The 16244-nt window shown below is 41.4% G+C and overlaps 1 protein-coding gene across 1 annotated transcript in view; it reads right to left on the reverse strand.

Moving 5' to 3' along the window:
- The window catches only part of ADGRV1 (adhesion G protein-coupled receptor V1), a 286011-nt gene that overhangs the window by 44493 nt on the left and 225274 nt on the right, over nucleotides 1-16244 (reverse strand). The window lies entirely within an intron of this gene.

Here is a 16244-nt window from a genome sequence, read left to right on the forward strand (position 1 = left end):
CAGGGGGGTCACAGCCCTGCGCTGCAAAACAGGTAACAGGGCTTGCTTTGTGAGTGGGACGCGCATACTGAACTTGGGGTAAGCGTTGGAGAGCTCTTGGCAAACTGGAAATTCAGGGAGGGAATGGATTTTCAAGCACTGAGGGAAAAGAACTATAACATTATCAATAGAAAAAACTGCCAAGGCTCTGGGATTTTATAGTGTGAGAATAGTTTATTCACTGATTTCCTGTCACTTTTACTGCAAATTGAAAATGTGAAGGCACCTGATCCTATAAAAAACTAAACAAATACGTCTGTTCAGTCAAGGATTCCCTCAAAGACATAATTTGCTAGTTAACTTCATTCACATTCAAAAATACATGCAGAACCTGGCCTTAAGCACACAACCCAGCAGATATATACAGCTGCATTTTATACTCCTTATTGTATTTATAATATAAAAGATTTAAACTCTGTTGAATGGAGGATGTCGAAGTAGAACAAAGTTCACAAAAAGGAAAGCAGAAATTAGCTTTCATCCCCCAATTCTGTTCTTGATACTAAGGGGCAGCATGCTGGCCCCTGCTATGGATGGGATTCAGGACAGACTTCAAAGTCCATGTTTGCCCAGGCTTGCACATTTTGAGGTGCAGCGGTGCTCTGCAAGGCATTGCCCTTAGTGCTGCGACCTCAGCAAAGAGGGGAGACACACTGCTCACAGGCACTGTTCTGGAAACAGCAATATGGGAGCACATTCGGAATTTTGTTTAATACAATAAAAATAACAAAGATCATGTGAATGTAAGCAACAGCCAATGTCAGGGCTACCTCCCAGCAAGGCAGGGAATAGTTACTACAGGGATTTAATGAATACTTTGGAAGTGAATTTGTGAAATTAATGTTTTTATTTTTACAAATGAGAGAATAGCTTGAAGTGAAGCACAATGTGAGCAGGTAATGTGTTTTTCAGGTTTCCCCAACTAAAGCCTAATACTGCTCAGTAAAACCTGAGACGCAAACCTCAGCGTGGGCTGATCTGTAACCACAGTTTGACAAAGTGACTTAAAGTGACACAAAATGTAAGAAAGAGGTGTACTTCCTTAGTGAATTATAATGAGATCCTGTGTTACACATAAATATTACCATACTGTTAGAGAAGTGGTAACCTAGGACTCCAGAGGTGAGAAAACTCAAGTACTAAAATAAATGTAGTTCTCTGGAACAGTTACCAAGGCCTTGCTTTTTACTGGGTAAAAAAAGTACTTTCTTTACTTTTTTAACCGGGAAATTACAAACGCCATTACAGCTTTAAGATGGTTAGATTCTCTAAGCAAGGAACTTAAGAAAGTTCAGCTGTAATCACACTAAAGGTACTGTTCTGCAATTATGCCTGAGGACACAGTACGAATCCTCTCCAGTTTGATCACTGATAAATAGCACTATTTCTGGGCACTAAGGGATACTAGCTTGCCCTCAGTAGAAGGGAGGATGCAGTGTCTTCATTTCCAGGCCAGCTGGTGATGTCAGGGAACCACTCTATGAGATCTCTGGTGACATTGAGGAGACATCATGATTGGGATGCAGGTGCCTTAGATTCATTTGATTGATGTCATAAGATACCTAAAGCATTTGTACATGATCAGTACATATGACATAGGACCTATGCAAGACCCTTTTCCTATGAAGAGACAGCTAGAGGCCAGACTGGATAACCTTGCTTGTCTAAAATGGCATTAGATGCATGTTAAGCACCTGAATCTCTTTACCCATGGCTAGGTGAGGCCTGCCCAAAATTTATTAATGGTTTGAAATTCCTTAAGGAACCCTGATCCACAATATAACACTAATAATATGTTTGCATTTTTCAGAGCAGCATCAGGGGAAGAAGATTAAGGCTCTGTACTTCTGTTTTTAGACTGGGAGGAACTGGGTTTTGTTAGATGAATAGAATGGAAATACAATATATTTCCCATATTACACTCTAAAGTCACTAATGTTGCTAACACACAAAGCACCTGTCTCAAAGTCTCTTGGAGACAATGGAAAAAATCCTCTTGACCCCAAGGGACTTTGAAACAAGCTTTTCCTTAACAGCTACTAATATACATGGCTAACATCACAATAATTTTATAATATTTAAAATGCAAAGCCTTGTAAAGCACCAAGTAGTATAGTAAGAATAGAGCATTGAATATTACTTTTTTTCCTATATTGCACACATTAATGAAACAAATCCAAATACTTATTAGACATATCCTTAAAGCTCACAAATAACTAACATAGAATTGACAACCTCATCATATTCGAAGTTATAGTAATAACCAAATTTACCAAAATAAAAAACAAGAAAAATACAGCAAAAAAATTTGCTGTTTGTAAATATACATGTCTAATGATAAATTGAGTGGTTATCTGTAGAACAACTCATTTATTTATTTGTGTACAAGTATTAATGGAAAAAAATATGCTCTTCATTTAAATCTCAAAATCATTTAATAAACTCCAGCTGTTTATAAAAATCAACTGATGTAATTGACTGGCAATTAATGATCACTAATGCATACATTTTCTAAACACCAAAAATAGATCTAAGCTAGCAAAGTAGAGAAATTTCAAAAAGGATATCAGAAAGTTCAAATAATGATATGGCCTTTATGTAACTATAAAACAGTTCAATTGAGGTGGTGGGCAGGGGAGAGAAGAAAACAAGTTATGGGAGGATGAACAGCAGGTAGTAGAACATGCCAAAAGCAACAATTTCTACTTTTACTACATAAACATTACATAAGGAAAAATATCACAATATTGATCATAACTTTACCCCTCCAAATGGTTGAAACCATAGATTGTTGAAATAGCTGCATACATAAAGATGAAGAAAATGGATTAACATGCTATCTATATCACATATGTTTGAGGTATAATGACCTGAGTTTATTCTCTTCAAGGGTGTGTGAAAGGGAACTTTAATAAACTCAGTGCCATCTCACCAGAGTAAAACTACCATAGGTAAGACCCTATCAAGCCCACTGTATCTAACATGATATCTATGGAGTCTATCTTAAGGAGTAATTCTGATAACAGTTCACGTAATAAACACTACTGAATACAAATATATTAATTACAGGGTTTGTATATGCATTATACTAATAAAAATGTTTGAAGATACCTACTTTTTGCCACATGCTGAATGTACGCAGTCAAAGGTTCTGCTTTTTTATCTTTGTCTATAACAATTGCTTCACTATGGATATTGTAAGCTGTTAATAGAAAGTTGAAATCTAGGCAGTATTTAAAGTCTCAGTTGTCTGAATTCATTTCACTGACATTTTACTCAGATAATTTGTTGTATTTTGATCAAACAAAAGCTAAAAAACTGGAACAAACATATCAGATAATTAGCAACAAAAAATCTCTTTTAAGCTTGTAAAAAGATAACTGCATAAAGGAAAAGGGTGCCAATAAATAGGCTTGAAATGAACCAGAATAGAGAGTCTAGTTGTCTGTGATTTCCATCATACAGAAAAAAACAACAGCCCCCTCCCAGACAAACTCAAAAAGTATTTCTGGACATGTGCTTTCACTTATAAGAACTTCACTCTAAACCAAAGTTCAGCCATTCACCTTTACATTACTTTCATAAATCTTAGGTGATGAAAGACTATGGCAGAACAGTCAACTCAGCATCAGTATGATGTAGATAAGACATTGTCAAGCAGCTTTGTTGAGCCCTATATATTTGAACCATGCTAGTCCCCATTTTTTACATTATTACCATACATTTTTAGTACTTGGAATGATGAAAGATTTTATTTAAGCAACAGTCAGTCCACCCACTCCTTAAATATAAATATATATGTATGTATGCATATATCACCATCTTGGCTGTTCATGTCTCTGCCTGAAATATCTCCCCTCTTCCTTGACTACAAGCTCAAGAAACACTGGCAGAGTTGATGACTCAGTACAGATAAATGCAGTGTACCCAGATCTAGTTGCAGTTGTATAGAGTTTGAAAACTTACAACAGTCGAGGCGTTAAATATCAACCAGGTGAAATTTCATACATTTAATTTACACAACCAGCTACAGTTTCCCACTGTTTTTCACTTCTTCCCCATTGCTGAGAAGAGATTATTATCCTTTTAAACTTATTTAGGACACCGATTTTTCTGAAATGATTACTGTTCAGAGGGCTGTGCTGCATTGTAATCAAGTTTTTATGGGTGGTAAAACTGTAGTTTTACTATGGCAGGGGAGTCCTTGGAGTAAAAAGTCAAGATTTTGTCCTGTGATTTACATAAAAGCGATGCTGGTGAGATTTGAAAGACAGACTGCAATATTTTCATGATACAGATTTTCATGATTAGATTACAAAATCCATGAACCAGGAAAAGTATTAAAATGTTGTAAATGGACAATTTCCTCAACAGGAACATAAAAGGAGCTGTACTGGGTTAGACCAAAAATTCATGTAGCCTTGCCTCCAACACTGGCCAAAAGCAGATGCTGAAAGAGCTGGCCAATCAAATATGATAATTCTCCCAGCAATTCTACCATCCTTCAATTATTTACGGCTCAGGGAGTTCCTGAACCAGCCACAACTTCTCTATATTTAGCTATTTTCAGGGGACTTCTCTTTCACAAACTTATCCAGTCTCCTCTCAAACTCATTACTGTGAAGTTTCAAAATTCAGAGTATCCTGTGGCAAGGCATTCCACAGGTTTGCCTCAGGGAGAGGCAGGAAACTTACACTCACTAGTGTAAGTTTCAGCTAAAAAAATGCCAGATTGCTCAACCAAAATGCCTGTCAGCCTTGTTTTGTTGTTTGGTTTCCTCCTTATAGCAAAAACAAGAACAAGAAATAGAAGCAAACAAAAAACCCAGAACATTCCTAAGCAGCTATGCTTTCATCTAGACTTGTTTAAAACCTGTAACAACGTAAACCCACTCTTTTCTACATTCTTAAATAAACCTCACAAAGAAAAGAAAGATTATGGTGGCAGTTTTAAGAATTCTGCATTTTCATCTGCGACTGTGCTGTAAGACATCTGTACTGGCCTATGCAGAGAAATATCTGGTGATGAGATTCATATATCTACAGCTTTTACCTAAACAGGCTGAATTAGCTTACTGCAGTCCACAAAGCCAGAAGCAGTATACCAGCTACAGCTCTGCTGGGCCAGTCAATCTCTGCATGATTCCTTCGCAGATGAGAACTGCAATAGCTCATACATCTTTGTTCCCTGAAGGACTGGAAAAATGGCGAGAAATACAAGATCTTACATCACATGATGAGACTTTGGCAAAACTTATTCATAGCTTGGGCCTAGAATATATTCTGCCAGTTGAATAATGCTGGTTTAGATGCTGGAGAGAAAAGAAAAAAAAAAGAGAGAATTTGCCAGTGGCAAACGCATCCTGTAGGTGCAAGTCTCCTCATAGTCAGGACACACCTGTTTTGGAAGGCACAGGAAGGAGATACCTGCCGGCCTTCTGCCACCTGCACCTGGCAGCACTAGGAGCTGCTGCTGCCTTTTGGTAGTCCTAGGCTGAAAGGAAGAGAAGGAACAAACAACGAACAAAACGGTGGGAGTAACTGAGAAATAAGGAGGAAGAGGAAAGGTAGGTAGGAAATTAGAGTGGAGTAGGAAGAAAACAAAGAGAAGCAGACCAATGTCCCACATTATAGTCCGTTGTCACACCTTTGATGATTCACATAATGGCAATTTGAAGATTGAGGTGGATGTCTTATAAGTCATTTCAATTTAATATAATGATAGGGTAGTTTACATGGCTAACTTCTCTTGTCCTTCTGTAGTGCATATCGATTATGATAGAGTAATTTGATGTAGCCTGCCACAACCTGTTTTACGAGCGAGGGAAGCAACAGTGGAAATGCACTTGCTCAATTCCAGTCAACAACTGTCCGCTATGTATACTAAATAGTTCTTTAAAAATGCCTTCTTGCTCAGTATCTTATACTTTATGGTTATGAAACTGAAGGATTTGCACTTGAGCAGAGAAAAAGCCTAAAATCTGAATGAATCAAAGACTAAAAAGGAGTTATACTAGAAACAAGTAATAGGTACTAGGAAATTAATATCAGCTCATTGCCACAGAGAAAATCTGAAGATTTTCCATTAGAAAAAGTAATTTATGTGAATGGTCTAGAAAAAGAAGCCATGGCTTTCATGGAGTGCCATGGACTCCAAGTGGTGGAGTGTTCGGGAGCTCACTTTCTTCAGGATACCATGACTAGCCCATTGAATATCATGTTCTTTTAGGCAGGCAGGTTTTTAATAAAGTTTTTTCAATTGGTATTCTGAAAAAAGAAAGAAATTTTCAATTTGACTTAATTATATATTTCAGAATACATTATTTTCTTCTTAGAATAGATATATAATTCAAAAGAAAATAAACAAGATTCTGAAATTGCCAATTTTCTTTTTTTATTTCCTGCCTGTAGGCTTAAGAACTACTCCTTATGTTTTCAGCCTGTTTCATTACAAAAAAAGCTTTCAATTATAAAGAACTGTCAGGTAGACCACCTGAAGGTCCTCTTTCCTTCCTTCCATACTTGATGTCATAGATAAACTTCTCCGGGACTACAAGTCTGCACAGCGGAAAATGCTAAATCAAGTAGAAATTAATGAATAAAATTAGGAAATAATAAAACTCTGCAGTGTAATGCAGAATATGTCTTTGTACCTTGTTAGCAACCATCTAGATGATTTTATTGTGATAAATAAATAAAGAACGTACTACAAATTCATAATATATCCAAATGTTTGTATTCTCACCACTGTGTTGGTTAATTTTGTGCCTTTTTCCATTGCCTGAAGTATTTAATTTTTTTTCTAAAAATAGAAAAGTCAATAAAAGAACCAAATAAATAATATAGCTTTCAGGATCTTCTGAGTTTACCTATAAATATTTACTATGTTTCTTTCCCTCAGGTTGTTAAACTGATAATGCAACTTTAATTGCTTTTAATTGTTCTTGGCTAGACATGAAGACCTACTGCAAAATCTGAATCATCTTTTCAAACATTTTTTCCTAGCTGAGTGGGGAGAATGTATCACTTCATAGAACCTCACTCATTTGTTGGAGACCTAAATTCAGTAAAACCTCTACAAACTATTGCTTATCAAGTCATGGGTTAAAGTTAGTAGCAGAGCTTTTGACAGTTGTTGTAGAAAAGGAGTTTAGCAACAGGATTTCGTGGCCAAAATAAGGAAGTTAAGAGATTTTCTCATACATTTCAAAGAGGAAAACACCACTACCACCACCACCACCACCACCACCACCATGCAATCCATAACTCCCGATAAAGCGTCTAATTCCAGACGTGGAATGTTACAGACATGCAGATTTTAACAGTAGCAGACCAGAAAGCTGTTATAGATATGTCCCTGGAATCCAAATGGACAAAATTGTTCATAGATAATTTGCAAAAATAAGTAGCAAATCTATATTTTGAGTTCAATTATATTTTTTGATCTGCTGCTACTTGTGGAAAGGAACAGCTTGAAACTAAAAAACACCTCCTAAAGGAGAAGTACACATTACTACTAAACATAAAGGCTACATCACTACCACAAAAACATAAAAGACCGGCCTCTCTAACCTTCCCACTAAATCTTAGTTTTTCAACAAACTTTCTCATATATCTTTAAGAGATTTCATTGTATGATCAAACAAAAGACCAGGCATCTTTAACATAATTTATGCTATGACTGTTATGCAAGGAAAAAGACATTCAAAAAAAAAAAAAGGGGGGGGGAGGGGGGAGGAAAAATGGCAAATCCTAGAGCAACAGCAAATCAAAAGAGAAAGAAAAGTATGAACCTACTCATCTCCATATAATAAAATTCTTCAGAAGTTATTACTCAAAACATCAAATAAGTTTTAAATCTACAGTTGTACAGGAATAACTTGTGCAAATTAACTTGCTTCTGCAGAATTCCTTAAAGGAAAAAGCTAATTTGGGCATGTGAAACACAGTACAAACACCAACTAAATTACATGAGTGCAGATGATGAATTTCAGTTATTATGTCATTCAGATCTTTGTTCTTTATTCAGCTTGTAATTATGCTTGTACATTTTGTCTTATTTGTATTTTTAAAAACCTCTAAGGCACAGATTTTTTTCTCCTAAATGCAAAAAAAAACAACAAAAAAGCCCCAACGAGTGTTATGAAGATTAAAATATTATACTCAATATTTGACTGTGATGAATACTATAAATAACACTTAGATCAGAAGTAGCCAACATCTGGTTCTTGATTCCTAGATGGATGTTGTCATCTCAAGGTGACAGTTCACTGTTCCCCCACTTCTTTTAGGTATACAATATGTATCTTACAATTCAAGATAAAGATTTTACCATATCACTCACAGGATAAGGAAGATCTGTAACTATAGTTTTAGATATATCACAGAATCACAGAATCACTGAGGTTGGAAGGGACCTCTGGAGATCATCTAGTCCAACCCCCCTGCTCAAGCAGGGTCACCTAGAGCACATTGCACAGGATTGCATCCAGGTGCGTTTTGAATATCTCCAGAGAAGGAGACTCCACCACAGAATCACAGAATCACAGAATCGCTGAGGTTGGAAGGGACCTCTGGAGATCATCTAGTCCAACCCCCCTGCTCAAGCAGGGTCACCTAGAGCACGTTGCACAGGATTGCATCCAGGTGGGTTTTGAATATCTCCAGAGAAGGAGACTCCACCACCTCTCGGGGCAACCTGTTCCAGTGCTCTGTCACCCTCACAGTGAAAAAGTTTTTCCTCATGTTAAGATGGAAGTGTCTGTGTTTCAGTTTGTGCCCATTGCCTCGCGTCCTGTCGCTTGGCACCACTGAAAAGAGTCTGGCCCCATCCTCTCGACACCCTCCCTTCAGATACTTGTACACATTGATAAGATCTCCTCTCAGCCTTCTCTTCTCCAAACTAAACAGGCCAAGCTCTCTCAGCCTTTCCTCATAAGAGAGATGCTCCAGTCCCCTAATCATCTTTGTGGCCCTTCGCTGGACTTGCTCCAGTAGTGCCACATCCCTCTTGTACTGGGGAGCCCAGAACTGGACGCAGTACTCCAGATGGGGCCTCACCAGGGCTGAGTAGAGGGGGAGAATCACCTCCCTCGACCTGCTGGCAACACTCTTTCTGATGCAGCCCAGGATACCACTGGCCTTCTTGGCCACAAGGGCACATTGCTGCCTCATACTTAACTTGGTGTCCACCAGCACTCCCAGGTCCTTCTCAGCAGAGCTGCTTTCCAGCAGGTCAACCCCCAACCTGTACTGCTGCATGGGGTTATTCCTCCCCAGGTGCAGGACCCTGCACTTCCCTTTGTTGAACTTCAGGAGGTTCCTCTCTGCCCACCTCTCCAGCCTGTCCAAGTCTCTTTGAATGGCAGCACAGCCCTCTGGCGTATCGGCCACTCCTCCCAGTTTTGTATCGTCAGCAAACTTGCTGAGGGTGCACTCTGTGCCTTCATCCAGGTCATTGATGAAGAAGTTGAACAAGACTGGACCCAGGACTGACCCCTGGGGGACACCGCTAGCTACAGGCCTCCAACTAGACTCTGTGCCACTGAGCACAACTCTCTGAGCTCTGCCATTCAGCCAGTTCTCAATCCACCTCACTGTCCACTCATCTAACCCACACTTCCTGAGCTTCCCTATGAGGATGCTATGGGAGACAGTGTCAAAAGCCTTGCTGAAGTCTAGGTAGACAACATCCACTGCTCTCCCCTCATCTACCCAGCCAGTCATTCCATCATAGAAGGCTATCAGATTGGTTAGGCATGATTTCCCCTTGGTGAAGCCATGCTGACTACTCCTGATCACCTTCTTTTCCTCCACATGCTTGGAGATGGCTTCCAGGATGAGCTGCTCCAGGATGACCTTTCCAGGGATGCAGGTGAGGCTGACTGGCCTGTAGTTCCCTGGGTCCTCCTTCTTGCCCTTTTTGAAGACTGGGGTGACATTGGCTTTCTTCCAGTCCTCGGGCACCTCTCCTGTCCTCCATGACCTTTCAAAGATGATGGAGAGTGGCTTAGCAATAATGTCCGCCAGCTCCCTCAGCACTCGTGGGTGCATCCCATCAGGGCCCATGGATTTGTGGGTGTCAAGTTTGCTTAAATGATCTCTAACCCACTCCTCCTCCACCAAGGGAAAGTCTTCCTCTCTCCAGACTTTCTCTCTTGCCTCCAGGGTCTGGGGTTCCTGAGGGCTGGCCTGAGCAGTAAAGACTGAAGCAAAGAAGGCATTCAGTAACTCTGCCTTCTCTGCATCCTTCGTCACCAGGGCACCCACCCCATTCAGCAAAGGGCCCACATTTTCCCTAGTCTTCCTCTTATTGCTGATGTATTTGAAGAAGCCCTTCTTGCTGTCCTTGACATCTCTAGCCAGATTTAATTCCAAACGGGCCTTAGCCTTCCTCGTTGCATCCCTGCATACTCTGACAACATTCCTATATTCCTCCCAAGTGGCCTGTCCCCCTTTCCACTTTCTGTAGACTTCCTTCTTCTGGTTGAGTTTTGCCAGGAGCTCCTTGCTCATCCATGCAGGTCTCCTACCTCCTTTGCTTGACTTCCTACTCATAGGGATGCACCGCTCTTGAGCCTGGAGGAAGTGATGTTTGAATATTAACCAGCTCTCTTGAACGCCCCTTCCTTCTAGGGCCCTCACCCATGGGATTCCTCCAAGTAGGTCCCTGAAGAGGCCAAAGTTTGCTCTCCTGAAGTCCAGGGCTGCGATCCTACTTAGTGCCCTGCTGCCTCCTCGCAGGATCTTGAACTCCACCATCTCATGGTCACTGCAGCCAAGGCAGCCCCCGACCTTCACATCTTCCACCAGTCCTTCTTTGTTTGTTAGTACGAGGTCCAGCAGCACACCTCTCCTTGTTGGCTCCTCCACCACCTGTGTCAAGAAGTTGTCACCAATGCTCTGCAGGAACCTCCAGGACTGTTTGTGCCTAGCTGTGTTGTCTTTCCAGCAGATATCGGGGTGGTTGAAGTCCCCCATGAGAACCAGGGCCTGGGATCGTGAGGCTACTTCCAGCTGTCTGTAGAAGGCCTCATCGACTTCCTCGTCCTGATCAGGTGGCCTGTAGTAAACACCCACAACAGTGTCACCCATGCTAGCCTGCCCTTTGATCCTTACCCATAAGCTCTTGACTCGCTCTTCATCCACCCCTAGGCACAGCTCAATACATTCCAGTTGCTCTCTCACATAAAGAGCAACTCCACCACCTCGCTTTCCTGGCCTGTCTTTCCTAAAAAGCACGTAGCCATCCATGACAGCACTCCAGTCATGCGAGCTATCCCACCATGTCTCTGTAATGGCAATGAGATCATGGCCCTGCGACCGCACACATATCTCTAGTTCTTCCTGTTTGTTCCCCAAGCTGCGTGCGTTGGTGTACAGGCATTTCAGGGAGGTGATCGAGCATGCAGGTTTCCCAGGAGGGGTAAAAGGGGTCCTCCATAGCCACATCCCATGCGCACTTCCCTGGCTGCATTCACCTGTTGGAGGCATCCTGACTTGAGCAGTCTTTTGCCAACTACCCTGTCACTATAACTCTCCCCTTCCCCCATCTTTCCTAGTTTAAAGCCCTCCTTACCAGGTTGGCCAACCTGTTGGCAAAGACCCGCGTGCCCCGCCTCGTGAGGTGGATCCCATCCCTCGCCATCAGTTGTCGATCTTCAAACAGGGTCCCATGGTTGTAGAAACCAAAACCCTGTTGCCAACACCAGCGGCACAGCCAGTCGTTAACTTGGAAAGTCCGTCTCCTCCTCCTCTCATCCATCCCCCTCACTGGCAGGATTGAGGAGAAGATGACCTGGGCTCCCAGACCCTTGACCACCATCCCCAGAGCTCTGAAATCCTGCTTGATGGTCTCCAGTTTGCCCTTGGTGTCATTGGCGCCCACATGAAAGAGCAGCAGTGGGTAATAGTCCAAAGCGTGGACAAGCCTTGGCAGTCTTTGCATGACATCTCTCACACGAGCCCCCGGCAGGCCACAAACCTCTCTAGACAAGAGGTCAGGTTGGCAGATAGATGCCTCCGTCCCCTGCAGCAGGGAGTCCCCCACAACAATCACCCGCCGCTTTTTCCGGGTGTTCTGGCAGGGCACAGGGTCTGTTGTCCCAGGTACTTCCCTGGCAGCCATGCCCATCTCCTCCTCATCCTGGAGGGCACTAAACCTGTTCTTCAGCTTCAGGTCTTCAGGAGGAGTAGGAGCCTTTCTCCTCCCACGAGCAGTGACCAGTTTCCAGCCTTCTTCTGTGATGTTATGATGTACCGTTTCACACAGCACAGAGCCCTCTGGCAACTCCACTGCTGCGGGGGGCTGGGACTCCTGGAGCTGCACAGTCTCCGAGAATACCCTCTCTATCTCCTGCTCTGCTTCTCGGATGCTGCGCAGCCTACTGACCTCCTCCCGTAACTCCCTCACCTGACGACACAACTCGTCAACAGCAGCACACCTCCTGCAGGAGAGCTGGCTGCCAGCCCAGGCCTCCCGGAGAGGCCCCAAGCACTCCCTGCAGCCTGAGACCTGTAAAGCTGCATCTGCTGTCAGAGGGTCGGTCTGGGTCCAAGCCTCTGACACAGCATCTCCAACAGCCGCTGGGGAACGCGCTGTGCGGCGTGTCACGACCATACTTGAGGAAGCGTACACCACAGGGATCAGAAACAAAGGTCCCTTCGCACGTCCCTTCGCGCGCCCTTCTGCGCAAACTGCTGCGCAAACTGCTGCGTCTGTTAGCTGCGCTCTGGGAGCTGCGCTCTAGGCCTGGCTCTTATATAGGCCTCTCCCTAGCACTGACTCACAGGGTGCTTGACCGCCCAATCAAGGGCCACTGGGATCAAAGGCCCCAACCCCCTCTGGTCAGGGGCAACCCAGAGAGCTCGTTAGCAGCAGCCACTCCTAGCTGGAGCTTTTCCCACGAGCTTTTCCCAGGAGAAGTCAAGGCCTCCTGCAGTTGTCCTTGCCTAGCTTCCCCTTTCCTGTTCACAGCGATCACCTTCTAGGTCCTCGGGGGTCCTCAGAAAGCCCACAACTTCCACAAGATCCTCAAGTTCTAGTCAGAGCCCAACCACTGCTGCACAAACTGCTGCGTCTGTTCGCTGCCTCTGGGAGCTGCGCTCTCATTTATCTCATATATCCTCTCATTTAGAATAAAAAGCCCTGTCCTCAGCACCATTTCCTGAGTGCCACAGCTGGAATGTTCTAAACTTGCATTTCAGATGGCTTGTTTGTTGAGAAGATCAGCTGGTAGCAGATATAGGATGACCTTTCATGGTCTGGCATTGCATATTGCTAAAGCAATGAATTTAATAAAGAAATTTATATGAAGGAAGGCACAAAAAGGTAGTTAAAATTTTACAGCTGAATATCTAAGGCACACTTAATGAAGTTCTATTTTGGCAACTTAACTTCCTAATCTTTAAATCAATTTTGGCACATTTACAATGATAGTATCTGAATCAGGTAAATTCTACTGCATATTTATGCCTAAGGCATGAAAATTATGCCACTACATGTTGTTCAATAAAATGAGGCCACCTATAACAAAGGTGTTACCAGAAAAAAATGCAGGTGATTTTTCAGTTCAAATTTTTACTTTATACTTTCAAATTGTTTCATGAAATTATAAAAGGTTAGCAAACAGTTTGAAAATCAAACAATGAATATTGGACTGCTGTCTTTGTCATTTCCAGTTTCCACATTTGAGTGTCAGGACTATCAAGAAAAAAAATCATCTCCAATCTATCCCTATTTCAACCTTTTGCTAGTACAGCCAAATACATACAATCCAGTTTTTAGATCACCTGATTTCCTTCAGAAACAGTCTTTCTTGCTGCAAACTTAAATATTCGTTCACCCAAAGGTTGCTTATCTAATGCACACTTTTCATTTGGCTCCTCTCAAGGCTAGCTTTTGAGAAGTTAGTTTCTATATGTAGAAAAATAATCAGTCAATAGAACATGTTTGCTGAAGGGCTGGCAAACTGAATCAGTTCAAACTGAATTCTCTTTTCTAGTAAACTAAATGCATATCTTTGAAAGAGTATAGTTGAGTTAGCTATGACATCCTTTGAAAATCAACCTTCACACCATGTTCCAACACTCACATTTGAGGAAGAAGAGCTGTCTGCTCTAAAAGATAATTCATTCTTGACTCTGCCATAGCCCTTTCTTCCAGTCTTCTAGCATTGAAGAAAACTCCCTGACCTAGGCAAGCGTTATCACTGTGTAAAACACCACAGTGATACTATACAACAGTTACAAGAGACGAAAAAATCACCTACTTGGTGTCCCAGGTGGGATAGTGAGAAGTGTGTAAATTGCATGTTGACCAAATTAGAAGTTAGCAAATTCTATTTATTTCTGTTTATTCTCAACTACAAGCTCATTTTATAATTATATGCTTTTACAGTGATAGCACAGGCATAAGAAGAAAGTATGGTAAGTTCTGTGGGCAGATCCCAGGCCACTGCCAAAACAAATGAGCAATTGACAACAGTTACCAAGAGTAGCTCTGTGCTGGGCTAGCTGCCCTTGGGCCGTGACGTTTTCTTCAAAGCCTGGAAACGACTACAGTAGGGTATGAGAGATGTGACTCTCTACTCAAGAATGCCTAGGAGAAATGCCTAGAGGACTGGGAAGAGTATCTGCATGAGACAAGGAGCTAGAACAAACAAATGAATGTTTGAGTATAAAACACATGAAAAAAATCAATGATACCCTTCTAAGAATGAAGACATTTTTTACAAAACTATTTATCCATGTGCAAACAGGTCCTCCAAAGGGCAAAATTTTTCTCTTAGATGCGTATGATGAAACCCAACATTGTTATCCCGTTCTTAGTAACAAAAATATGTGAGATTCCCCTTTAGTATGGATAACAAACTCTACTCCTACGGAGAGCACAAAATAGTAACACACAGTACTGCTACTTAAATCCAGGAAAATGTTTTCACTGTAGAAGACAGAACTTTTTCTAGTAGCTGTATAAGAACGCATTGTTCAAGACAGAACTGCTTTGCATGGTAAGCTTTCGAATCTTCCAACAATAGCAGAAAAAAGAGTAATTACAATATTTTGACTTGTTTTTTAGCATAGCCACCTGTGTATCTAATTTCTTTGAAAATAACAGTATATACTATATCTGAGGATAAACTTTACTGTTTCTATTCCTATTAAACTCCTGTTAAAGTTAGTAAAAGCTCTCCTCAAGCAGATATCACAAATTTAGAATTTCAGGAGATTAACCAACTATAGTTTAAGTGGCATTACTCAAGCTTTTGCTACAAGCTATGAAATAATCTGAAGAACTTAGGAGAAGTCAGAGAACAAATGTTTTTCTTTTAAATCCGCAAAAACAATTACTTTTTCTGTTTTATGGTAATATGCAAGCCAATGACTTAACTCTGTTTTTTATTGACAACAGTTACTTTATTTTTTACTCACAACATTGAGTGAATCACAGAATCACAGAATGGTTGAGGCTGGAAGGAACTTCTGGAGATCACCTAGTCCAACCCCCCTGCTCAAGCAGGGTCACCTAGAGCATGTTGTTCAGGAGCAATTTTTTGCATGAAAAAGTATGAATTATTGCAGAATTCACTGAGCAACCAGTCGTCTGTATCATGCAGCAATTTTAAGCATCTTCTAACTGAATGATTCCCAGAAAGGGAATAAGCACAACTACTACAAACAGTCATATGCAAATAGATATCTGTATGATTATCTATGTATAAATGATAATTACATGACCGTATATTCTACTTTTTCTTTCTGTGATACTCTTCGCTCTCTGGAATTTAAAGAATAGGTGTCCACAATTACTACCATATGTGAAAGCATATTCAAAAATATTTTTTTCTGTGTTTACATATCTCTGTACTCGATATATCATAATTGTTTGCAGTTTCATTCGATTGGGATTTTAGCCTCTTTCTAGAGAGGATCACTTACATACAGCAGACAGTTTTGCAAAGCAAAAGCAGTCTTCGCTTTCACTTTTACATTACCTACCCATGCTTAAGGTGGGGAAGTGTGGGTATAGAACTTCCAGCTGGAGAATGGGAAAGGCTTTTTCCCCTGTAGGAAGTCATTGTTGTGGGTGACAAGACAAGGAGTTCTTCAAGATGGGGATGAGAACCAGAGATAAGCCAGAATAAGACACTGCACATAAACAACTGCTGTTTAGTCCTTCACCTTTTGGTGGAAACTGAGAGAAA

The sequence above is a fragment of the Apteryx mantelli genome, chromosome Z (genome assembly GCF_036417845.1).
Source record: "Apteryx mantelli isolate bAptMan1 chromosome Z, bAptMan1.hap1, whole genome shotgun sequence".
Taxonomy (NCBI): Eukaryota; Metazoa; Chordata; class Aves; order Apterygiformes; family Apterygidae; genus Apteryx; species Apteryx mantelli.